Source organism: Paroedura picta, chromosome 1 (genome assembly GCF_049243985.1).
Source record: "Paroedura picta isolate Pp20150507F chromosome 1, Ppicta_v3.0, whole genome shotgun sequence".
NCBI classification, from domain to species: domain Eukaryota; kingdom Metazoa; phylum Chordata; class Lepidosauria; order Squamata; family Gekkonidae; genus Paroedura; species Paroedura picta.
The window spans coordinates 64,151,438-64,178,539 of NC_135369.1; the positions used below are offsets into that span (position 1 = coordinate 64,151,438).

The 27,102-nt window shown below is 43.6% G+C and overlaps 1 long non-coding RNA gene across 2 annotated transcripts in view; it reads right to left on the reverse strand.

Annotated features, from left to right (window-relative positions):
• The window catches only part of LOC143839218 (uncharacterized), a 121,154-nt gene that overhangs the window by 87,320 nt on the left and 6,732 nt on the right, over positions 1 to 27,102 (reverse strand). The window contains exons 2-4 of one of the 2 annotated variants that reach the window (XR_013231674.1): positions 13,589 to 13,693; positions 13,147 to 13,261; positions 11,150 to 11,264 (exon numbers count right to left, since the gene is read on the reverse strand). This is a non-coding gene — a long non-coding RNA (uncharacterized LOC143839218). Of the gene's footprint in view, positions 1 to 11,149; positions 11,265 to 13,146; positions 13,262 to 13,588; positions 13,694 to 25,113; positions 25,736 to 27,102 lie in introns of those variants that run through there. The other variant, XR_013231675.1, reaches the window with a different exon arrangement.

Below are 27,102 nucleotides of genomic sequence, written 5' to 3' on the forward strand. Positions count from 1 at the left end.
ATTTTGATTTCTTGCATTTCTTTTTCTTTGGGATGGTTTTAGTTGCTACCTCTTGTACAATGTTGCGAACCTCCGTCCATAGTTCTTCAGGCACTCTGTCTATCAGATCTAATTCCTTAAATCTATTTGTCACCTCTACTGTGTATTCGTCGGGGATATGATTTAGTTCATACCTGAGTGGCCTAGTGCTTTTCCCTACTTTCTTCAATTTAAGCCTAAATTTTGCAACAAGAAGCTCATGATCTGAACTACAATCAGCTCCTGGTCTTGTTTTTATTGACTGGATAGAACGTTTCCATCTTTGGCTGCAGAGCACATAGTCAATCTGATTTCTGTGTTGACCGTCTGGTGATGTCCATGTGTAGAGTCTTCTCTTGGGTTGTTGGAAAAGAGTGTTTGCTATGACCATTGTATTCTCTTGACAAAATTCTACCAGCCTGTGCCCTGCTTCATTTTGTACTCCAAGGCCAAACCTGCCTGTTATCCCAGTTATCTTTTGGTTTCCTACTTTAGCATTCCAATCCCCCATGATGATAAGCACATCATTTTTTGGCATTGCTTCTAGAAGGTGTTGTAGGGCTTCATAGAACTGATCAACTTCATTCTCTTCAGCAGCAGTGGTTGGGGCATAGACCTGGATCACTGTGATGTTGAATGGTTTGCCTTGGATTCGAACTGAGATCATTCTGTCATTTTGGGGATTGTATCCCAAGACTGCTTTTCCTACTCTCTTATTGATTATGAAGGCTACTCCATTTCTTCTGCGAGATTCTTGTCCACAGTAGTATACCTGATGGTCATCTGAATTAAATTCACCCATTCCTGTCCATTTTAGTTCACTGATTCCTAAAATGTCGATGTTCAGTCTTGTCATTTCTTGTTTGACGACGTCCAGCTTACCTTGATTCATGGATCTGACGTTCCAGGTTCCTATGGAATAAAAATCTTTACAGCATCGGACTGTCTTTTCGCCACCAGTTACTTCCACAACTGAGCGTCCTTTCGGCTTTGGCCCAGTCGCTTCATTCATTCTGGCGCTACTCGTACTAGCCGTCTGCTCATCCCCAGTAGCACATTGGACACCTTCCGACCTGAGGGGCTCATCTTCTGGCGTCATATCGTTATGCCTATTGGAACTGTCCATAGAGTTTTCATGGCAAAGATACTGGAGTGGTTTGCCATTTCCTTCTCCAGTGGATCACCTTTTGTCAGAGCTCTCAGCTATGACCTGTCCGTCTTGGGTGGCCCTGCACGGTATAGCTCATAGCTTCACTGAACTACGCAAGCCCCCTTGCCACAACAAGGCAGCGATCCTTGAAGGGGGAAAAAGTCCCTATGAGCAACCAAAAAGGCAGCTAGAAAAGATTCACACCAACAGGCACTATGTTTACAGCTGCTGTTATCTAAGGTATGCACTAACTACATTGCACCAAGCACCATTCTATCACTAACCAGCTATGCCCTAGCTGTGAACCTGCCTGCTGTGTGAAACATGTGCAATGGTGAACCCCGGGAAAGATTCATTATACCTCCCTGTTATGACAATGATCTTACAGCCTGTCTCCATTACATATGCCAGCTCAAAAGCAGGCATAATCATTGCATTTCCACGTTAGCAAAAGTAACACTTAATTCTTGCCTAGTATGCCTGAACATAATGTCCTCAACAAAAGTGGCAACTAGCTTCAGGAGAGGGTGGTGGAAAGAGAGAAGACGGAGGGTTACAATGCTTCTCTCCATTCTGAGACCTGGGGAGGACTCACATGACACCGACAGTATGGCAGATGCTCACATAGATCAAGGAGCACCCCAACTATAGATCTGGGTTTTCAATGGAAGAGAAATGTCATCCAATAAGAGGCCATCGACAAAAGTAACTGTCTTGTCTGGGTTAGGTTTCACCCATCTGTCACTGATCCTAAACAGTGAATTGTGCTGATTCCCCAGGACTAGATGGCCATGAGAGGTGGAGCATAAAGATGGCAAAGAAGACCCAGTGTCAGGACAGTTTCCCCAGAGGTTCCATGCTGATGTTCAACCACATAAGAAACTAGATGCCACCCTACTGCACCTATAAACTAAGGACCATGGATTTAAATGATTGTTCCCCCAGTTTGCCTTCTGAAATCTCCACTCTCCAGGAAGGAATGAAGCCCTTGCAAAATGGTGCTACCTAGACCCATTCTAGCCAGGAGATCTGGACAGATGCCAGCCCTGTAACTGAGGGAAATGTTGTGCACAAAAACACAACCTGGTTTGAGGGTAATTTTAGGTTGCTTTGAGTCTTCTTCTTACCATATGGAGAAAATGGGCATTTATAAAGAGCCCAGGGAAATGGAAACAGCCCACACTAGAGTGGTACCCCAGACTTTGGTGGAGACTGGAGTTGTCAAGTCTGGACTGGAAAATTCCTGGAATTCCTGTGGGAATGGAAGATGGGGCTGGGGAAGGAAGCGACCTTTGCACGATACAATGCCAAAGTCTCTACCCTCCAAAGCAGCCATTCTTTCCAAGGGAACCCATGTCTATTATTTGGAAATCAGCTATAATTCCAGGATATCTCCAGACCCCAACTAGAAGTCAGCCACTACGGCTGAGACACCACCTGAGACCCTAATGCTCCCCCATGTGGTTTAATTACCACATTTATTTTTTACCAGCAAAACAGGAGTCGAACCCAAGCCTGTGTGCACATATAAATTTATGTGACTTGGTAACACATATGCTGGCTAACAGAGATACACAATAACAGTATACATAATAGCAAACAGTGTACAGGATACATTGCTCCATGTCTTCAAACAAAGAAATAAGGGAAGACACTGACTATGTAGTGGTTTGAGTGCCTGCCTAGTTTTTGAGAGAGAGATGTTTGGATCCCTGGCTGCCATGGAAGCTTGCGGGTGACTTTCAACCAGTCTTACATTGTCAGCCAGATCTACCTCAAAAGATGGTTGTGAAGATAAAATCGATGTGAGGAGCACAGTATAAGCCACATCGAGACCCCGCTGGGAAAGAAGTCAGGGTGTAAAAGAAGCAAACAAGTAAGGATGCAGATTTTTTTTCTCTTCTGAGCACTTTGTTTGGGATTTATTGCTCAAGCCAGTTTCTTCTCCCAGCCAACAGCATCCCCAGAAGACCTTTGGATGATTATAGCAAAACAACTGGCCCCGGAAGTGCCTTTCACAATTTGTCCTGAATCTGCCTCAACAGCCCGGACTGAAATTTTCAGCTATGACCAGAAGATGGCAGCATAGAGACAGAGACTAGCAATCTGAGACTCCATTTATTTCAGGCAAAGGGACAAAAGCTATAAAGGCCAACCCTGAGCAACCTTCCTGAATCCTTTGGTTTTGTCTACCTATGAACTTCTTGACATTACAGTGTTCTGCCCAGCACACATGGGGCCATAATGAAATTCAGTCTCATAAAAATACAAGAAGTTACCTTTCTTGGAATTACAGGCAGTTTATATTGTAATATTCAGATTGGCATCTTGCTGATATCCCTACAAAATCCAGAGCTGGCTCTGAGTAAATTAGTGGGAGAAATGAAAATATTCTGTTTGTTAGCCTGCTTACCTATCCTGTTTCTATGTTGCCTCTCCTTAAGAATCTGTTTAAGGTGACATGCCACAAATATAGCAAGAACTTGAACAGTATAAACTCTGCAAGCATTGGAACTATTAGAATGGTAATCACTGTTATAAACTGTTATAAAAACTGAATATTTTTAAAGCATTTTTGAAAACTGCAAGAGTTTAAGAACAGCCTAATGTACATTGCACAAAGGTTTGGAACCCAGGCTCTAGAGCCAGCTGCAGGTCAGCAGAGACCCAAATATCATTTTTCAAGGTAAGGTATATTGGAAGTTTAGGTGGAATGTTAGAATAAGCTAATTATTTTTGTTGTTGTTGTTGTTGTTGTTGTATTTCTATCCCACCCTACCTATGCAGCTCAGGGCTGGTTACAACCTACCAAAGACACATAGTTAAAATACCGAGTTAAAAAATCTACAAAAGTACATACCCATATATACTCGAGCATAAACCGACCCAAATTTTAGCCGAGGCACCTAATTTTAACACAAAAATATGGTATGAACAATAACAGGTAAGTGGGACCCTCACTTGAGTATAAGCCTAGGGGGGCTTTTTCAGCATTAAAATGTGCTGAAAAAGTAGGCTTATACTCGGGTATATGCAGTAATTAAAATTCTTCAAAATTACTGATCTAAAAGTTCTAAACTGAATTTTGCTCTAAAAATATAAATCTAAACCTGCAGAAAACTGCTGCTCCTAACAATACATTCTTGCCATACTGAAAGGAGGGGAGCCATATAGGAGAGTTGTTGGTTCTCCAGTGGAGATTTAACTGGATGAATGAAGGGAATAACAAGCCAAGATCAAAAATCTGGGACCAAAGGCCTTCTTAGAAATGCTTTACAGAAAGGGAAATGGTAGAGGTGAACAAATGCCAGTGCCCTCAGTGGGGATCCTGCACAGGTTTATGCCTCAGTGGCACAGGTACACTGCTTGTTGTGAAACCTCCTGAAGGATCATAACAAGCAGCATTTGGGCTGTAGAAATGCTTATTTATCAATGCATCACTCAGCAGTGAGGTTTACTTCTGTGGTCCCAGTTATGGGCTTCCTTATGAGAGCTATTGATGGATGTCTTGCTCTGGATTTTGATGTCAGTTGACTCTGAAGGGGGGCACAGAAAATAGGGCTTGTAAGGGGGAACTAAATGGGGAAGAAGGAGCTCTTGAAAGATTTTGTCCCCAAGTCATTTTAGGGCTCAAAGCTAAGCACTATGAATTATTCCCAGGAAAGAAAGCCAGTGAGTGTAGCTCTTTCTACACTGGGGTGATATGATCCCTGTATCCTGCCCCTGACAGTAGTCTGGCTGCTCCATTTAGGATCAGCAGCCCCACATATAGCTAATAGTTAAGTGAATACTTAAATCTGTGGATCAGTCTGACATCAAAAACGTACATTGGGGGGTTGAATAACCCCCTCCCTCCCTCCCTCCCAGTTTCCAGACCATTGTCTAGAGCACAGGTACAGAACCTACATCCTTTGGAGACACAGGATTCAGAGCCCCCACCCACTGCCACATTTGGGGAAGCTTTCAGTGGCAAGACATCCACTGCTGGGCCCTAACCTGCCTCCCCCATCTTTGTTATAGGACCTGAAACTGCCTGGAGGCAAAGGCACCTCCACCCATCCTTACCCACTCCAGTGGGTCCTTTGGGGCTGGCCACAGGGGCATTGGGTCCGCATGGCCCTCACAGCTGCTGCTGCTGTTGCTAGGTAGCCTTCTTCTGAATGTCCCCTATGCCAGGCAACTCTCCATGTTGGAGAACCCTGATGATCATAATTAATCATGACCCCTAAAAGGGGAGAGAAAATTCTGAGGGCCCTGGTTATGCCAGGGAAGCAGGCAGACTTTCTATCATGTGCTGATTAGTTTGAGCCCAGCTGGTGTGAGGGGAGCCTGCAGAGGGGGGCATGTTTGGCTAGGAATCCATGGAAGCTCTCAGCAACTTTGGGCTGAAGAACTGTCTGGAGAAAAGAATATCATCCAAAAGTACAGCAGTCGGCCATCTCTGCCCTACACTCTTACCATAATCTTTGCCACACATTCACCTGGAAGATTCTTCATAAGTCTTCCACCTGTCCCCATTTCACCTACTTTATATTAGCATAAAATCACCCATTTACTTGCATGCAAATTATTCTGCAGGCAACAGCCTGTGTTGATTCCACTTGTCACTAGAAATGGGCGAAATGAAGAACAATTCACCCATCACTGTCAGCTCAAAGATCCATTTTTAGAAATGGTGTGTTCAACCCACACAACAATCACCTATTCATGCAGAGGAAGGCGACGCTTGAGGAAAAGCAAATGGCAAAGACTTCCGATCCATCCAGCAGCATTTGAGAAAGAGAGCTATCTTCAGTGGACATTTATAGTAGTCTATATTTAGCATCGTTTTCAAAACAAGACTCAGACTGCAATTCTAAATACACCAGCTACAGAATAAGCCGTGCTTAGCATGTAGGGACTTGCTTCTAAGTCAAGATGGACTGTGCTGTAAAAATTAGAAAATAAGAGGGAGTGGCTCACATTTCCATTGTTTTCAGTGTCAAAATCATACTACCAGCAAACAGCAAGCAGATGATACTCTGGTGGACAACTGTTGCAATTATTATTCCTGCATATAATAAACAGGACTCTTCCCTGCAACAATTCATTCCAGTGCCCATTTCCAACTTGTAAACATATTAATCCTGTTAATTTGTCCCTTTTAGCTGAATGAAAGGCCTTTCTGAGGTGGCCCTGGTGTGCAACAGACCATTGGGTTGCCAGTTTTTTGGCAACCATAGCCTCCACTGCCCTTGACAGATTTTTCAGTACATGCTTTCTGGCCTTATAAATCAATATGTTTGGGGAGAAATTAAACTGGAATATGAACAGAGTCCATTTCTGTTCAGACACATTTGCATGACCAGAACAAAACACTGGTATTTTTAGCTGGCTTCTATCCATTGGTAGGAGATGATATTTATTTATTTTTAATAGAATTTTTAAAAACTCTGAAACACAAACATTTCCAAGAGATAGATTTGAGGTGGGTAGCCATGTAGGTCTGAAGTAGCAAAACAAACAGTGGCACCTTTAAGGCAAACAAAATTTTATTTAAGATTCAAGATATCAGGTTTCATGTTATTCTGATCTTCAAAAAAGGGAGGAAGGATGACCTGGGAAACTACAGACATCTGGAGGACAATTTGGTGATCCAAGGAAGTCAGCATGGATTTGTCTCCAACAGGTCCTGTTAGACCAACCTGATTTCCTTTTTTGACCAAGTAACTGTTTTGCTGGATCGTGGAAATTCGGTTGATGTGGTTTACTTGGATTTTAGTAAAGCTTTTGATAAGGTTCCCCATGATGTTCTGATGGATAAACTGAAGGACTGCAATCTGGATTTTCAGATAGTTAGGTGGATAGGGAATTGGTTAGAGAACCGCACTCAAAGAGTTGTTGTCAATGGTGTTTCATCAGACTGGAGAGAGGTGAATAGCGGGGTACCTCAGGGCTCGGTGCTCGGCCTGGTACTTTTTAACATATTTATTAATGATCTAGATGAGGGGGTGGAGGGACTACTCATCAAGTTAGCAGATGACACCAAATTGGGAGGACTGGCAAATACTCCAGAAGATAGAGACAGAGTTCAACGAGATCTGAACACAATGGAAAAATGGGCAAATGAGAACAAGATGCAATTTAATAAAGATAAGTGTAAAGTTCTGCATCTGGGTCAGAAAAATGAAAAGCATGCCTACTGGATGGGGGATACGCTTCTAGGTAACACTGTGTGTGAACGAGACCTTGGGGTACTTGTGGACTGTAAACTAAACATGAGCAGGCAGTGTGATGCAGCAGTAAAAAAGGCAAATGCCATTTTGGGCTGTATCAACAGGGGCATCACATCAAAATCACTAGATGTCATAGTCCCATTGTATACGGCACTGGTCAGACCACACCTGGAGTACTGTGTGCAGTTCTGGAGGCCTCACTTCAAGAAGGACGTAGATAAAATTGAAAGGGTACAGAGGAGAGTGACAAGGATGATCTGGGGCCAAGGGACCAAGCCCTATGAAGATAAGTTGAGGGACTTGGGAATGTTCAGCCTGGAGAAAAGGAGGTTGAGAGGGGACATGATAGCCCTCTTTAAATATTTGAAAGGTTGTCACTTGGAGGAGGGCAGGATGCTGTTCCGTTGGCTGCAGAGGAGAGGACACGCAGTAATGGGTTTAAACTACAAGTACAACGATATAGGCTTGATATCAGGAAAAAAATTTCCCAGTCAGAGTAGTTCAGCAGTGGAATAGGCTGCCTAAGGAGGTGGTGAGCTCCCCCTCACTGGCAGTCTTCAAGCAAAGGTTGGATGCACACTTTTCTTGTATGCTTTAGGATGCTTTGGGCTGATCCTGCGTTGAGCAGGGGCTTGGACTAGATGGCCTGTATGGCCCCTTCCAACTCTATGATTCTATGATTCTATGTGCACTTTGTCAGATATAATGGAACAGAATTTCCTTAGCCCAAGAGGAGATGTGCTTGCACGCAATACCTTATATCTTAGTTAAAATGTTGTTGGTCTTAAAGGTGCCTTTGGACTCAAACTTTATTTCTAGGAGATGATCTTGCCTTTCTATGACCTAGGAACATCAATTTCATCACCAAAAAAATTAAGGTGCTACCAGAGTAGTGGTGTGTAATGGTTACCATACCACCAGTATTTGGGAGACTCAGGTTCAAGTCCCTCCTCAGCCATGACGTTGGCTGGATTATTGTGGGTGAGTTCTACTTTGTAGGCCTAACCCACCTCACAAGGCTTTTATGAGGATAAAAAGGGGAGACACCATGAATGTCATCCTTGAAGAGAATGGGATGGAATTTTAATAGGAAGTTATGAAAGCTAAAATTGCTTTTCTGGGCCATATCCAAATTTTTAAGGAAGCTCTGGATTGCCCACAAGTTTTTGTCACCTGCAGCTATCTGAGATTGCATTTGACTATTTTGAAATGGTGAGGAATATGTTTACTTCTGTGGTCTCAGTTATGGGCTTCCTTATGAGACTCCGGGGAATGGTAGAGGCCAGGAAGGCCTGGAGGATCATTGTCCATGGGATCGCGATGGGTCAGACACAACTTCACACCTAACAACAACAACAACAATGAGAGCTATTGATTGATCTCCGAATTTTAATGTCAGTTGACTCTGAAGGGCCCTGGTTAAAAATAGAGCTTGTAAGGGGGAACTCAATGGGGAGAAGGAGATCTTTCAAGGACTTTGTCCCCAAGTCATTTTAGGGCTCAAAGCTAAGCACTAGTACTGTTTCAGAAGCAGTCATTTGGTGGTGGCACTAGGGATGCCCGTCCCCAGATGGAGCCTAGGGATCCCTAGAAATTACAGCTCATCTCCAAGCAACAGAGATCAGCTCCCCTGGAGAAAATGGCTGCTTTAGAGGGTGGACTCCATAGCAGTATACTCCCCTCAGGTCCCTCCCCACCTCAAATCCCACCCACTCCTGGCTCCACTATCAAGGTCGCCAGGTTTTTCCCAACCCTGAGCCAGCAACCCTAGGTGGCACCCAGTCTCTTGTCTCAAAATTCCAGTGGCGCCTGGAAATCCCTGTTACAAACTTTACTGAGCACCGTAGACGGCAAATTAATGAGCACCTCACAGTTTCCAAGATTTTTGTAGTTCCTGTCCAAAGTGCAAGTTCCCCTGCAGTGAAAGAGAGGGGGGTGATGAGGAAGTTTCCAACTGTCAGGTGATCAGCTCCCTCACGTCTACAACCCAAGTACCCAGAACATTATTGCAGGCTGAGGCTTCGCACCAGCCCTGTAAGCCACACAGCAGAGCAGTGCTCCACGCTGCCCAGCCAGAAGTAAGCCACCTTGAGGGGTTTTGCTTCCTTCCCCCTCTCCCCTCCCCCTGCATGCAAGCATACATATACATATTTTAAATCTGAGATCTGACAAGGACAGAGCTTACTTTTGAAAGCTTACACCCTGAAAATCTTGTTAGTCTCTAAGGTAGTACTAGGCTCTAACTGTTCTACTGAAGGTACACAAACCTATCCTCTGAAACTATTTTAAATTTGGGAATGATAAAATAGAGCTCTGTATCTTACTTTTTACCCTCTCTCCCTATTTGCTTATTATATAAAATACTATTTATACATACACTCTTTTAGATTGCTTATTTATTCCTGTAAATATAACTATATCATTATAACCTGATTAACGGGCTAATCACAACTGCTACCTCGAGGGATAATGGGTTTATGGGGATATTCATGAATACATTAATGTCAATTTAAAGCCATCTAATTGCATTATAACAGTCGTATTGTAAATCATATGTAAAGACCCGGAGAACACATTGTATGATGCTTTAATGTTTTTCTTTATTTGTTGTTGTTTTAAAAAATTCAATTAAGTGATAGTGGCAACAACAACAACAACAACAACAACAACAACAAACCCTCAGCTGCTAAGATCCTAAATAGCAAAGAAGGAAAATCGGGGTTTTTTAAAACGAAATGTTTTGTGTTTTCCATATTCTCCCTCCACTTTTAAGCTTGCAAATCAAGTTTATGTCATACATATTGCAGGAAATAGCTTTCTTTAATTTAAATTGGGCCTCTAGAAATGTGGCTACTCTGGACAATCTAATGAGTGCATATTTTCCCTTCCCTTTGAATGCTCTTCAAGATACATATGATTGGACCTTTCCTGCCATTTCTTTGCTCTTGCACCTGAGCCAGCCATCTCAAGGTACAGACTTCTCTTTTATCATCAAATGCTAGTCTCTGACAATGCATAAATAATGTTGATGCGTTTCTTTCACACCAAATGGGACAACATTAAAACTATTCGTGTGTCTTTCAAAGGTATCCTGGGTATTTTCATTAGCAAAGGAAGAAGATATACAGGAGAGTACACTAGATGTTGTGATACATCTAATTCCCTGGTTCCAAAGATGAACCAAATTCATGTGATTTCCTGCTCATGATTTGTATTCACATGTAAATTTCTTTATTCTCTGCCATTTGAATATACAATGATGAAAGCAAGAAGGTTACAAGAGCTTCTCTTTTTGTTATTGATTATTATTTATTCCTCATTATCATATTTATGTATGGAATTTTTTAAAAATATGATAAAGCAGGTGCTATGGTATAGTTGAAGGATAAACAGCCTTTCTCAATCTTTTTACCATTGAGAAGCCCCTGAAATATACTTCAGGCTTTAAGAAAAACCCAAAAGTTATGTCGTCAGGCCACACTTTCCTGTCACACCCCCAGAAGTCACACATCACCATAAGTAACATCACTGTGACACTCCCACCAGGTGTGACATCACCAGGCCTCTCCCACAGCACAGGAAGTGACAACACAGAAATACTTTCAGATGATTTGTGAACAGAACCATATGGGCACTGTGGGCTGGCAACCAGTTTGTTCTTCACCAAAGGGTGCCTGCATGGGAAGCCTGCAAAAAAGGACTGGGGCAGCCTATGCCACTTTGTCAGTCCCCATCTCCACAGTTAAGTTAAAATGAGAACACTTACCTCTCTGGATTGCAGTCACTACCACCTGCAACTTGTCTCAGTCAACAAGGATTTGCATGGATGGGGCACATCCCCTCTCCCTCCAGGGACATCTTGGGCCATTTGGGCGGGGGGTCTGTCATCATGAACATAAATAGTCATATAAACCAATAAATTTAAACTTTTGAAATATAAAACATTAATTAATTTCCTGGATAAAGTAAGGTGACCAGATTTTAACATTGGTAAAGTGGGACACCATTGACCGGGGGGGTTCTTGATTAAAAATTTGGTCTATATGCAGCAACAAAAAGTTTCATAGAACGCATAGAATGCAAAAATAGTATTGTAATATATATTTTTTTAATTTCAACATAAGTACAATTTGCCAGGTACCCCCAGATGTCCCTCCAAAAGTGGGACAATCTGGTCACTTTAGGATAAAGAGAACAAGAAATAACAAAAAGAAAGGGAGAATGTTTTAATATACCATTCTATGTTAGTAGAGAATGGGGATAAAGTATTTTTGGAACTGTAAAAAAACAGCCCTGTGTGTGAGATGAGGCCTTGGAAAAGATTTGTTGAGAGGAGGAAGATTAGAAAGAGATACAATACGTAACAGAGGTGGGCTGATCACCTGCAAAATTTATCTTAGGACTTAAAGCATGTTTTTAAAACTCACATTTTGCCCATTATGCACGGGGGGAATAGCACACATTCGGGGTGGAATGGCGGCGACTAAAACCACGGATAACGCACAGAGCCGGCTGCAACCGGCCGTAGATTCGGTGCATGCCGAAAACCACGTTCATGAAACGCGGAAGACAGCGCAGCTTCCGGGTGACCGGGGCGCAACTAGAAGTGGCACCGGGGTTGCCGCATGCATAATCGGTTACTCTGGGTTTGCCGCCATTGCGTCCCGTCCTGTGCATAAGCGGTTTGCTTTGCTTCTTCCCCCTCCGCATTTTCCATGTGACCCGAAATCGCCGTTTCGGCGGCCGTGTATAATGGGCCTTTGTGGGGAGCAAGGCTGCCTCGCTCTGTATTAAACATGCCTTGAGCTTTTAATCCTATCTGAAGCAGTTCAAACCAACAGGAACAGATGTGAAATTCATTAAAAGGCCTAGTGACAAACCTGTCCAGCGATGGACACAGGTGCACAGCATGATGCTGATTAATTGCAATTCTTTTAGCATGACTTCCCAGAGTATCATGGGCCCACTTGACAGCAAAGCTCCCAAACAGTACATGTGGCATGTTAGCTCCATGTAACAATAGCCTTTGTCTCCATTGTGAAGCGCTCACAGGAAGGCACCCTTTGTAGCAGACAAGAGTATTGGAGGAGGGTACTAACCTTCTGCCCCCAGCTATTTCCATCCCTTCACCTCCATGTGGTTCCTTGCCTGGTTTTACAAGGTCAATACAAAACCAGAATTCTGGGGTGTGTGTGCGGGGGGGGGGGACTTAAGAGTGGAAATGAGTGGCAGGAAAAGATTCAATCCCTTATCCTCCTCCTATTTACTCCGATGTAATATAGGGACACCAGAGTGTGTGCTTCATGCAGGGCAATTCTAAGCAGCTCTTCTAAGTCCATGGAAGGCAAAGGGCTTGGGAAATACTTGAGGCTTTTGATTTCAGACACTATCATGGGCTTTTAAATTTCCAGTACCTGTGTCCCCAGTTGATTTGTTTCTTTAACTACATTTTGTAGCCATTTTAACACATTTTGTCCCACATTCTATGTCCTTAGTATGCCATTTCTACATAATTTATACTCAGTGAATACAAGAATATCATTAAAATTGGATGCATTTATGCATTTAGTGTGGTACAGGGGAGACCGTGCGAGGAATCAAAGTAACCTCAAGATGGGTTCAGCATAAGGCAAAGTGGAAGCAAAATGGAGCTGTTAAACCCATTCCTCCCCCTTGCTACAAAACATCCTTCTTTGAAAGCACTCTGCAGTGAAGAACAGGCCAATGGGATAATATTTAGTTTAGGATGTGTTTGACCCTCACCATAATCTAGAACATTAGGCCGACTGGAATGATTTCTCCACCCCAGGCTGCTGAGTCACCATGTTTTCTTTGACAGGCTGAGAAATGAATTGTGTTTGAATTTCTCCAGCAACATCTAGGAACACAAGTGAAGTTAACAGGCTGTAATTTTTCAGGGAAGAAGAAGAAGAAGAAAAAAAAGGGGGGGAGTGCACACCAGAAATAAAAAAAGTGAACCCCTACAGGTGCTATGACACCACTTTTTAAAAACAACATGCCTATTAAATATGACTCAGCACAGTGTGATTCACTGCAAAACAACAGGAAAGAAGAAAAGCATCATGCAAGGTAGATTGTGCCATGTAATGCTCATCCTCTCTCATTGCTGTAGTTAAATGAGTGGGGCTTGTGGTCTTGCAGACCATTAGAAATCACAGCATAAGGTTCAAAGAAAAATCATTACCCTCAATGGCAGGTGCATTGAAAAACACAGGAAGGTTGACATACAGATATAAATCAATTTCCCTTTTCTTCCATCAGTCAGTTCAGGAGATGTGCAGTTGCCTTTCTGTTTTTAATGACAGAAGGAAAATAGATGAAAAATGCTTTGAGCACAACTGGTGAATTCACCTACTAGTCTCGTGATATATTTGTTGAATAGTAGATTACATTTTTCCATTTTAGGAACAGATTTTCAAAAGGAAGTAGCTGCCCAATTAACCTGAGAGCACCAAATGAAGACCAAGTATAGAATACCAAATGCATAACAAGCTTTGACTAGAAACCACCAGTTGCATCAAGGAAGGGGAGAAGTATGCACAAATCCACAAGGTTTATCTAGAAAAGGAACAATGCAGGCGGTCGGATGCTCCTGAGAGTAAAGTCATGTGCCTTGTGGACATTGGTTGAATCAGTGATAGTCAACGTTTGGGGCATAAGCCCAGCTGGCTCAAGGAGCTGCTGCCACTGCCATAAATGCATTGCTGGGGGGGGGGGAGGATAAAAATTCTGAGCCAGACTTCTACAGGGACATCACTGGTTCAAGTCATTAACAAGATTTACATTTGGATCTACATCCAAACGTAGCTGGGATTCCAGTTAGGTCTGAAAACCTCTAGGCTCAATTCTGTGGTTTCGAAGGTTGATTTGTATGACTGGAGTCTCTTTTCCTTTCTGTTTGGCATTAAATTGCCAGGCTGTTTTGACACACCACAGACCTCCACAACAGAAGGGAGAGTTCCCTAGAGTTAGAATGAAATGTTCCCTGAGGGAAACCACTTGAGACACATTGAATCCATTTAGAAGAAATAATCCAGTGCTGGTGCTAAGAGAAAAGTGATTGGTAGAAATATTATTATTGTTGTTGTTGTTGTTGTTGTTGTTGTTGGATTTCTAACCCGCTGCACCCCTGAGGCTCACGGCGGGTGACAACATGTAAAAAACCCATAAAACCACTAATACATAAAAACACCTAAAAACGATCCCCAACCCACCCCACCTGATGGTGGCGGAACTATCCGGGAAACCAGGGGTCACTGCTGATGTAGATGTAGGGGGGGCGATCTAAAAAGGGGAGACGCCGGCCTCAACCATAAGCCTGGTGGAAGAGCTCCATTTTGCGGGCCCTGAAGAAGGATGGCAAACACTGCAGGGCCCACAGCTCCTCCGGGAGCTCATTCCACCAGGTGGGGGCCAGGACCAAAAAGGCCCTGGTCCAGGCCAGACGCACCTTCCGGGGGCCAGGAACCACCAGTAAATTAGTCCCCGCCGAGTATAACGCCCTGCGGGGGGCATAAGGTGCCGGGCGGTCCCTCAAGTATGTTGGTCCTAGGCATTAAAGGTTAAAACCAAAACCATGAACCTGATGCGGCTAGCAATCGGTAGCCAATGCAGCTGCATCAGCGCAGGCTGGACATGGGCCCTCCAAGCTGTTCCTGTGAGGACCCTAGCAGCCGCATTTTGTACCAGCTGTAATTTCCAGATCAGGAGCAGGGGTAGGCCTGCATACAGCGAGTTACAGAAATGTATGCTGGAGGTAACCGTCACATGTATCACAGTGGCTAGGTGGTCAGGAGACAGGTAGGGCGCTAGTATCCGGGCCTAGCGAAGATGGAAAAAAGCCTGGCCCGCTACCTTCTTGACCTGGGCCTCCAGTGTTAACGAGGCATCCAAGGTCACTCCCAAATTCCTTGCCTGGGGTGCGTTGCGTCCCAGCCAAGGTGGGTGGGTAATCGCGCTTCCTGATCTGCTCCCTTCCTCCCAAACCACAGGACCTCCGCCTTGGCAGGGTTGAGTTTCAGACAACTCTGCTCGAGCCATCCAGCAATGGCTTCCAAACATTTGGCAAATGGATCCAGGGGGGGAATCAGGGTAGCCATCCATCAGGAGATACAGCTGGGTGTCATTAGCATACTGATGGCAACCCAAGCCGTAACTCCTGACCAGCTGGGCCAGAGGGTGCATGAACATGTTGAAAAGCGTGGGGGAGAGCACTGCACTCTGTGGTACTCCACAAGGGAGCCCAAACGAGTTTGATAGCTCATCTCCCAATGCCACCCTCTGGATCTGGTGTGCTGAGGAGCAAAAACAAAAGGGAAAACCACTGATCCTCTGGGAGGAAAGAGATCTTGCTTGAAGAGAATGACCTTGGTACCTTGGTACAAAAATATCGCCTCTGCCGCATGGCCCAGTATAACTACATGCAGCAAAATATTTCCAAACATATACCAAGAGAAGTTGTGTGCTGACTCTTCACTTTGCCATTGTCTTTCTTTATTGTATTTCTTTTAAAGTCAGTGGTGGGAGAGAACGGCTACAAGGGCTGAGGCAAGCAAAATGGCACCCGTGTGGTCAGGTGGGGGTAACACAGAAACAGAATGACTAGAGGATGATGTCATATGAGTGGTCTCCCAAACCGTGCTGCGGTAAGGAAGTCTGTAGGAACAACCTAACTGTGGTTTTGCTGCAATGCAAGGGGTGTTCATGGGATTTCTTCTGTGTTAGCAAGTATATTAAAATGTCTTCTCCTGCATGATATTGGTTCCTGCTAAGAATGAATGGAATGTTTTTTTTTAAAAATCAAGGTTCTAGATCTCAGCACACTGGGGAGAGGAATCTATTTTGCAGGTGCAGCAGGAATAACAGCAAATATCTATGAGCTGCCTCTTCTGGGTACTTGCTTTGGCATTGATGAAAACTGCTCACTATCTTACTCATACTAGTTAGTATGTGACGTATTCACTCCTTGACCCTTTGGTTCAAATGCTGGTTGTTTTCTCACTTTTTGCCTTTGACAGGAGCCAATCAGAGTGGCTTATCCATGGGCACTTGTGTGTGCATGGGTTCTGGTGACTGTTGTTCACATAAATGTAGAAGCCCGCAAACTGCAAAAAGATTTGGACTTGTTTCAGTGCTTTTGCTTGTATCTCAATGTGCCCTTCTGGCTTGAAGGCAGCTGAGGATTCAGCCGACAGAAAGAAGGGCTTCTGTTTCTCCACTCATTTGAGGAACCTGCTGTCTTTAATTTTGCAGCTTCAGCAGGCATTGTGAATAATACACATGTTATAGGAGTGTGGGTGAATAGGTCAAAACACCGATGTCATGCATGCTACCTTAGCTTCATTGTACAGTGAGAGCAGGAAGATGTGGCAGATATGAAAGGAGAATTCTGTCAAGTGACCTTAGCAACATGAAACCTAGTTGAGAAAACCTGTTTTAGAGAGAGCTTGTTGATAACTAACCCTGCTGAGCCAAATGCCACAGGGATTTTGCCTTGGTTTAGAGTTTAGGAGACTGGAAGTCCAGCAGTAGTTTGTAGCAACCAAGATCCTGATCCAAATTTTTATACATGTCACAGTGAACTGTAGGGTTTGTGGTTCTCATCACTAAAAGCCCCATTCAGTAACGTTTCCTGTGTCCATTCAGATTATTGGCAAGATCCATGCTCATCTGTTCAGGGAGAAGGGGAGCAAAGGGCTCAGTTTGGCCTCTTGGTTCCTTCTTCTTCTTTGCTGTTGTATAGAAATAGATATGTCCCTAGCTGACCTAGAGCAAACTAGTTTCTTCTAGATTTCCCCTCCCCATTTGTGGAAGAGAGGGGCTGAGAAATACAAAATACTATATAATTCCTCTGCCAATGTACAAGAAAGTGAAAACCAGCTGTTCCCAGTTTTTCTGATTATCCTTTCTGTTCTCTAATTGCCCAATCAGTGTTAAATCAAGCAATGAAATCAAGCCAATCAATGCAAAATTCAACGTTAAATGTACCCTTCAGTTTGTGTATTTATATAGATATAGATGTACATGAAAGTGGTAAACAAACAAGAGTACCAACACTGGAAATGACATGCAACTATTCTAAAGGAGGAAGAAAGATAAAAAGGACACACAGAATCCATTTTCTGACCAAATGGAAGGGTAATATCCAGAGGTCATTCAGGACATGTTTTCTTCTCAGATCCGGATATATGTGGATTATAGTAGCAGAGAATCTGGACCCATCTGAGGAAGAGTTCATGCAAACAGAAGAATCTGCCAAATGTTTAGGGAAGGGAAAGGAAGCTCTCTGCCTGAGAAAGTAGAATGAAGAGGGCTCAGACCTCAAGTTTAGAGATTTGTAAAGGCATCTAATAGGCATCCCTCTTTGTATATCTTGTTCTGTTTTCATATATGGTCCTGAGACCAGGGACCTCAAAAGCAAAAGTGGTTCAGGCCCCTGAGAGAGCCTGGGTGAAGGACCAAAGGCACAGGAGATTCTGTTGGGAACAGATTTTAGAGTCAAAAAGTGATCTGGAAGGATCCAGTCTGGACATCTGAAAAAGAGTTCTGTGTCATTCAAAGGTTTTCCAGGGGAAACATCCACTTAATTTGTTCCATAAACATAAGTGCATAGCCGTGAGAAACAGTCTGTTTCTCAGCATCATGAGCCAATACAGAAGGAGAAGCTGATCAGAGTGAGGACACCACCTTCTGATCTGGATAGCTTTGCAGGACTGGCAAACGTGCCCAAAACCTGAAGGGAGTGGGGAGGGGATTGTTCAGTTAATGAAAGATACCAAGGGATACCTGGGGATCTCCTGGAATTATTGCTCAACTCCAGGTAACGGAGATCAGTTCCCCTGGAGAAAATGTTTGCTCTAGAGCAGGGGTAGTCAACCTGTGGTCCTCCATATGTTCATGGACTACAATTCCCATGAGCCCCTGCCAGCATTTTCTGGCAGGGGCTCATGGGAATTGTAGTCCATGGACATCTGGAGGACCACAGGTTGACTACCCCTGCTCTAGAGGTTGGATTCCACGTCATTATTCTCCACTGAGTTTTGTCCCTGCTCCAAATCTCGCCCATTCTTGGCTCCATCCCCAAAATCTTCAGGTATTTTCCAGGGCAGAGCTGGCAACCCTATTTAGCATCAAGACCAAGCGTACTTGCTATATTTCATGCACACGTATGGTTCTGTCAGCTGTAACACGGTCAGCTTGGAGGGGATGACTCTTGTACTCGGTCACCTGACAACATCATTCATCTAGTTAGTAGGGTTGCCAAGCTCCAGGTGGTGGCTGAACATCTCCTGGAATTACAACTGATCTCAAGGCAGAAGAAATCAGTTCCCCTGAAGAAAACGGATGCTTCGGATGTTGGCATCTATGGCATAATGGGCCACTGAAGTGCCTCCCCTCCCCAAACCCCGCCCTCTTCAGACTTCACCCCCAATATCTCCAGGTAGTTTCCAAATCCAGAGCTGGCAACCCTTCTTGTTGGTGAGCAGGCTGGGCTTGGGAAGCCAGGCAGAGCAGCAAAGAAGTGCCCAATGAAACACACCTGTGTTCTCACATTGGAGTAATTAGGTTTGACACTCTTTAAGCTTTTAAGTTATACAAGGTCAGATATTGTTCTAATAAATTGGCTCTGTACTTCACAGCACTTGGATAGTTCTCAGATTCTGCTGCCTAATGAAATAGGAAAAACAAAACAACTCGAAAAAGCGGGATTTGTCTCAGTGTTGTTTCACCAAATGGGGACAAAGCAGGCTGCCAGATGGCCATGGCTAATCACCTGAAATATACATAAGCCGGAAATGGAGGAGTTTACTAAGAAATCTGCCCCCAGTTCAGGCATCGGTCCTTGTCCTTATTGCTCCATTGAATTACACAGGCGCTGCTTATTGCCACTTATGTCAGAATTCCAGGAAATCAATCAGACGGAAACAAAGGGGGCAATTCGGAAGTAGACCTATTACACCCTTTCATCCTCTATATAAAAACAGCAGCAACATGTGCCGACTTTCTAAAAATATCCTGTCCTCCAAAAATGGAACTCTGTCTCCACCCCCAACAACTCCATTGTCACATTCAATGGGGAAATGGACTTACCCTGGCATTCTGTGAATGAATCGGAAAGCAAGGCTATTAGACAGGAAAGAATGAAAGCATTCATCCCAGAATGCCTGCCCTGTTGGCTGTAAACAAGCAGGTTTCATTCCCAACTCTTCCAGGCTCTTCTCTATTTTGAGAAGCACCACAAAGTCAGTGATTTTTGCCTACAGAATACCAGCTGTACAATTCGAGACAAAGGGGCCCGCCTGGGAAGCAGCCTCGGAGGAACTGAGATTTTGAGCCTGTCAAGAAGGACTGTGAATTTCACAGCTCACACAGGGCTTCACACTGGACTAGGGGAAGGGGCTCCTTTACCAGCACTCACCCTGCATTATAGACACATTTGGAAAACTGCAAGACAGCCAAGCCACAAGCCTGCATGTCTTTTTAGCAATCCTCCTCCTCTTCTTCTAAAGGAGTTTGGCAAAGATAACACAGAAAAACCAGGACAGAAGCACTCTCCCATAGGTTAGTTCCCTCCCCAGTGAAGCTTTTTGACAGAAATGCCACTTTGCTGGAAAGCAGCAACCAGCCCCACCCATGTGCCTGGCCTGGTTCTCGGCCCAAAGTCACCCAAGCAGCTGACGAAGCTTTTAGTGAACTACTGGGGCTTAGAGAGTTCCCAGCTGCCCTCAGCAAATGAGAAGGCAACCAACATTGCTTACAGCTACTGTTGCCTCCTGGACTTGCATGGCTCAACAGCTCAAAGGTGCCTTCCTGAAGAGGGGGGGGGGGGGCTTGCGGAGTTAGTTTTCTCGGTCTCTCTTTTGCAGTGGTCTTTCACAAATCCAATTAAAAGATGATATGAAAGACTTCAGCCCAAGATCACAGAATGTTGCTGCCAGTCAGAGTAGACAGTGTTGACCTTCGTGGATCAATGGTCCATCAGCTTCACATGTTCATATGTTCGTTATATTACTACATGGACTGTATTGCATCACCTGCATAGACTTGCCTTCCATCTTTCCTTGAGAGGTCTTTCATGATGGTATCAAGGAAGCACTCTATGCAGCAGTGCATGAGCTGTGACAAAAGATTATTCATCTGGACTCTGATACATCTCTGTGGAAGGAAATTGAAGCTGGAGGGGTCTATTTAGGTAAATTAAAGGTCTCACTGCCCTCAAAATGTGTTTTTCTGCTCAAATAATTTTTTCTAAGGCTGCGGTAAAATCAGTAAATTAATCAACTGAAACTTAACTGATTAGTTGTTGAATGCCTCTTTTAACTAACAATGACAAATTTTAATTTTTTAGAGTTAAGGGCACATTTCTTTATGGCTAATTTGGTTCTTAGCATAGTAGGGAATTAAAAAAAAGAAAATTAATGAGAGCTTTCTCTTCCATCAATGACTGTTAGCTTTTGCTTAGCTGGTTGTTAGTTTTCATACACTTCATTTCATAGCTTTAAAAGGTTCCTGGGCCCGAGAAAGACATTTATGCAAATTTATATGCAATTAATTAATTGATTAAATGATTAATTAAAATATAGAAGATTAATCAACTGCACATTTTAATTGGTTCATGGCCTGGAAATGAATGGCAAAATGAATAGCTCTTTTAAAATCTTGCTGCCCTTTTCATCTTCAGGCATAACTACTGCCTCCCACACAGTGTTCTGAGGACTACATTTTGTTGATGTGGAAACATCTGAAGCCATGGCCTAGGGACAACTGCAACGGAAGCCTTCAGGGAAGTGATGTTGCGTTGGACCCCACCGAACCACTCCGCCCACTGCTCCTGTGCAGAGCAGCATCCATCCAACAGAGCAAAGAGGACAAGGAGGAGGATAGTGGCCTTGGCAATGGGCCTTGCTGAGCCTGGATGGAACCTTCTTCCCTCTCCCACTGCATCTATGGGGATGGAAGGTAGCCGTCAGCCCACATTGACTTCAGTCAAGTCTGCAGATGGTGAGAAGGAAGCCCAGACATCCTGCTCACTTGAAAGCCCGGTCAGATGAGGTCATCTTCACTGCAGTTGTCTCTGTTGTGGCTATGGTCTCCTTGGAAATCTCCTAGAAGTGGCCCAGAGGTTGGAGCCTACCTGGGAGAGCCTGGTACAGATGCGATGCAGAGATGCAGAGACCTCTGATGGGCCCAGGATGATAGGCCAGCTTCATGGACATCCAGTCCAGCAGGAGGAGGGAGAAGCTGCCACTGAAGCAAGCCAGGCTGTCAGGCTTCCTTCTCATGGAACTCACCATCTGTGGGCCAGTTTCGAGGTAAGTCTGGGGTGACAGCTGCCTTCCAGCCATTTAGCCAATGGCCTCATGGTCTGCAGCCACTGACAGGTTTCACTTAAATATTAGAAAACATTTCCTGTTTGCAGATGGAATATGCTGCCTTGGAGGGTGGTGGAGTCTCCTTCTTTGGAAGCTTTTAGGAGGGGAATGGATGAGCACCTGTCAGGAATGTGTGATTTTTAAGTCCCTGAGAAGTTGGGGTGTGGAGGGGCTGGACCGGATGGCCCTTTGGGGTTAGAAGGTTGGACTTGATGGCCTGTATGGCACCTTCCAGCTTTATGATTCTAGGCTTCTGTGTGATTCTGATACCAAATCCTATGCTGAAGCCCATCTGCTGCAAGAAAACATTTTACATCTGCCTGCATCAGGTTGCTAGGGAAATGGAAAATCAACATCTGTTGCTATGGTGATGACAGTTCATCACCATTCAATTCAGAGATAAGGACACAATGAAATTGTAAGAAGGAAAAGGAAGAAATTGAGAGCGTCCTGTGGTCCACAGGGGCTTTGCTCAGGTAAGAAGAATAGAAGGGTCTTCGTATTTTGTCAGTTAATCTGAAATGCTGAGGGAAAAATTCAGAATTCTTTTGGGTCTTTGAGCTGACCACAGCTGATCACTTGGGACATCCCCAATAGGAGAATCTTTAATTGTATAAGGATCTTGACTCCACTTTATCCCTGTAAGGCTTTTTAATTGATTTATTGATTGATCAGTGATGTCCATTCAAGTAAACTTTTAATGTGCAAGGTTCCCTGGGGGGGGGGTGAACATATAAACATGTATCATTTCATTATATGGCATTTCTTATTACTTTTACATCCTGCCTTTTTGCCATCTTAGGACTCAAGGCAATATACACAAATTCAAAGGAGAACTCTCAGCTACTCATTGACCAGATTTACATTAGCTTAGATTCAATGTACTGTCCTTAGACCAAATCTTTGGCCAAAGTATTTCTTACCCAAACTATTTTTTAACAAAGTAATTCTCCAAAACAGTATTAGTACTATCCTCTCTGACTTGCAAATCCAACAGTGCAATAATCCCAATCATAGTTACACTCTTCAACATCTATTGAAATGTATAACTCTGCTTAGGACCACATGGTTGATTTAGAGATGTTTATAACCATAGAAGTTTATAACCCTATAAGAAACCTGCTATTGTAAAAAGCAGTAGCAGGCATGGAGGATTATTGCACAGCCATGAATGTGTAGACCGGCCTTTTTGAACCTTTTGACTGTGGAGGAGCCCATGAAATAATTTTTCAGACTTCAAGGAGCCCAGGAAGTGATGACAGCTGGTCACACCCCATACCTTGCTCCTGGAAGTGACATCACTGCCCACACTCTTAGCCCTCCTTTTGCTCCCTCTCCCCACCTTTACTTCTACTATGGTGGCTCTGCCTCACGTAGGCTGGAAAGAAGGCCAGGAGCTGAGAAGACAGCCTGGATCCCTCCCATACCACACCACCTCAGAGCTCCCATGGACCTGCTTCAGAATTCCCATGGACCCCTGGTTGGGAGTCCTTGATGTAGACATTATCAGGAAGTGAATCTCTCACCCTCTGCCTCTCCAAATGCTCTTTCCATCCTGACCAACACATAGTGCTCCCTGACACCCTGGGGTGTCAGAGTATGTCAGAGTATACCTGACATAAAAGCTTGTGAGAAGGCATGGAGAGAAGCATCTGTTTCCTTATTATCCATTCAAACTGCATCCTCCCTGTGCTCACATGAGCCTCTCTGAGCTTGCCTGATTGCAGCAGCCATAGCTAAAACCAGTATGGGAGGTAGGAGGAAGAGGTGGAAGGAATAATGAAAACAAATGGAAAATACAAAGGATCATATTCTTTCAAACACAATTGACACAAAAATAACATGTGTCTCTCCTCCAGATATGGAACAGGCCACAGAGATTTGTTACATTGTCACCTTGGTGATGAGATGCACTAGAACAACACATACACAAATTCATTGGCTCTTTTGGTGTCTCTTTTGCCCTGCAATTTCACTTTAGATTTGTTCTTTCTGAATTGTTGCTCCCTAAAGGATTTTGGTGGCTTGTGTGACCTCCCTTACAAGCATTTCTGCATGACAAATCCCTGTTTTCTTATTCCCTGCCTTTCTTGCATCCTTTTTGTTATCTCTGACTTCTGCTGGCCATGGATTGCCTCTTCATCGATGGCTCCCATTTATAAAGATGTTGTAATATTTACTGGTGAATATGATGAAGTTTAATCCTTTTGTATGATGTGAACTCTACATAGTCAAAGCAGGTGACCCGATTTGTAGAAACAAATTGTCAAAAGAATGATCCCTCATTTATGAGACCAAATTATTCAGAGCTAGTTTACACAGTCAGTTATCCCTGACTTTTCCAGCATCTATCCAGCTCTGAATAGTACCATTTATCAAGCAATCAGGCAAGAGGCTGCAAAACAGAGAGTTCCATAGATCAAGGGTACATCCTGTGTGATTTGCCACATGTAGCTTTTTCATATCCCACCCCCACCTCGTCTTCTGGTTTTGGTTTCCGAGATTTGCTTTCTATGTAGCAAATAGGCAGATGGAATTAAGTTGTGTTGCACTGACATTTTTATTTGGCCATATCTATAGCTATATATGAGCTTCTTGTGGCACAGAGTGGTAAGGCAGCAGACATGCAGCCTGAAAGCTCTGTCCATGAGGCTGGGAGTTCAATCCCAGCAGCCGGCTCAAGGTTGACTCAGCCTTCCATCCTTCCGAGGTTGGTAAAATGAGTACCCAGCTTGCTGGGGGGTAAACGGTAATCTGGGGAAGGCACTGGCAAACCACCCCGTATTAAGTCTGCCATGAAAACGCTAGAGGGCGTCACCCCAAGGGTCAGACATGACTCGGTGCTTGCACAGGGGACTCCATTACCTTTACCTTTTATAGCTATATATGGTGTGCAGCACATACAGTAGTCATGTGGCTCTTTTGGTATATGGTGACTGCAAATGTAGCTCTCTTTAAGCCCTTGAGTGAGTACCACTTTTCTAGATAACTGGCTCTTATTTTTTCCTCTCTTTCATTTTATGATGGTAAGAGAGGTGATTGTGCAAGCCTAAGAACCCCTTCCCATGTGTAAGCCACCCTAAACAGACCTGAGTAGGAATTTGAATAGGCCTACTTAGGACTGTTGGTAGAATATGGGCATTGGATGGAGTTCCTAGTTTCTATCTCCACCTAAAGGATCTCAGAATAAATGGTACTGGCAAATACCTTTCTCTCAGAGAGCTTCCACCAGTCATAACAGACAGTGCTGAGATAGATGGGCCAATGGTATGGCTATACAGGGCAGCTTCAAATGTTTATATAAAAGACATAGAGAGTTCCATGAATGAGCTCCTAAGTATGTGTGTGTGTGTGTGTATAGAGTCCCTGCCTAGCACACTATAGTCCCAATCTGAGTCAGAGCCCCAGGCACATGTAGAACTCTCAACATCCATGAATTTTGGATTATTATACTAATAACAAGACAGTTTTCCAATGTAACTGAAAGCATTCAATAAAGTTTTTTTTTGGCATTCAAAATGTGAGATTCTCTGCTTATGAGAAAGGTTGTCAATTGAGGGTAATATCATAAGTATTTCTGATTACAGTTACTTGTTTTCTGTTATTATAATCATATCACAGGTATTTCCATTAAAGCATAAAAATCTATACTTTTCCTCAATTGTGATAAAGTCTTTCAAAATATGCATACTCTACAGTCTGTATATAGTGCCTCACTATGCTTACCAAAGGATGCTAGAAACATCTGGCGAGAACAAGGTCAGCAAAAGGCAGAACAACCATGGCTGCCTAGAAAGTCAAAAGATGCATCACCATAACATCATTGCAGGCCCCCCCAGAGCTGCAAATGGGAAGAGAACCAGTACATGCTGCTGTTGCTCCAGCTCATCCAAAGTGGCTATGCAGGCCAGAGGTATCCTCATTCCTGCAGCAATGGAGACATCAATCCTGATTGAGACCTGGGAAATTGGAGAAGAGGCATGCCCACTGTTTAACAATCCATCAATCACTCAAGGTTAGTTGGTAGGAGGACAGAAGGACATTCAATTGCTCCCTGCTAGCCAAAGAGAGAGGCAATAAGAAAGAGAGAGAAAGAAAGATGGGGAAAACACTGGGCAATATAAACACTCTCCTTTTTCCTGATTAGGTCAAGAGAGGGCAGGATTGGGGAGATTAGGGGCTATCTCCAAGGTAAGGATTCTACTCTCCCAGCAATTTACCTGCACTAGGCATTTATTCCAGAGGCAGCTTTTAAACAATCAAGTGCTGAATATTAAAACACAGTAAGCAAAAAGCAAGAAGATCAACAATAAAAACAGAGAAAAACATAGACCAAATGGCTCAAAAACAGTCCAGAAAATTTAACTATCAGCATTCATTTTAGGTCCACCATCAAAGAATTCAAAAGGACAAAATATTGGGGAAGGAGAGTCCCAGATTAGCATGTCTTGGTTGTGAAGCAGAAATGATGCATTAAGGATTCTCCATGCTTCCATCTTCTTTTATTTCTAGACTCTGCAGAGAGTGTTGTGCATTTGTCATTTGCCACACTCTTTGGTCACTTCAGATCTTCCGAACCTTTACTGTTCTTGATGTATATGTCCTCAATGAGGCAAAAAGAAAATTTAAAAAATCAAAGACTTAGATTTGTATGGAAGTTTTTGTTGTATACGGTTTCATCAGTACATGAAAACATAAGTGCATATCTTCACAGCACCCCACAAAACTTGCTGCAGTCACACATACATTCATATCAGGAGGTGAATTTCTTCCAGGCCAGACTGGCCAGGGATTCTGGTTTTGAGGAGGAGGCATCATTGGGCCATGGAAATGGGGTCACTGTGGGTGGACAGGTAGTTGTGAATTTCCTACATTCTGAAGGAGGTGTTGGACTAGATGACCCTGGAGGTCCCTTCCAACTCTACGATTCTATGATCAAGGTTGCTGTTTACAGTAGCATTAGTAATCCAGAGGAACAAATGAGTGGAAGGAATTGAATGCTGTGGCAATGCATGCAGCATCCAGTTCTATACTTGAGATTAGGAATCCCCATGTTTACACTGGAATTAAGAAGAACTGGAACACAGCACAGGGAACTAACATTCAGAACAGTACAGAAATGGAAGAAATCTATTCTCTCCTATTGGAGGGTTCACAGAATCACAGAATCATAGAGTTGGAAGGGGCCATACAGGCCATCTAGTCCAACCCCCTGCTCAATGCAGGATCAGCCCAAAGCATCCTAAAGCATTCTTGAAGGCCCCAGTACTTGTTCTGAAATCTGCTGATGAAGTTAAAAGAGGAAATGTTTAATGAAATAAAATAA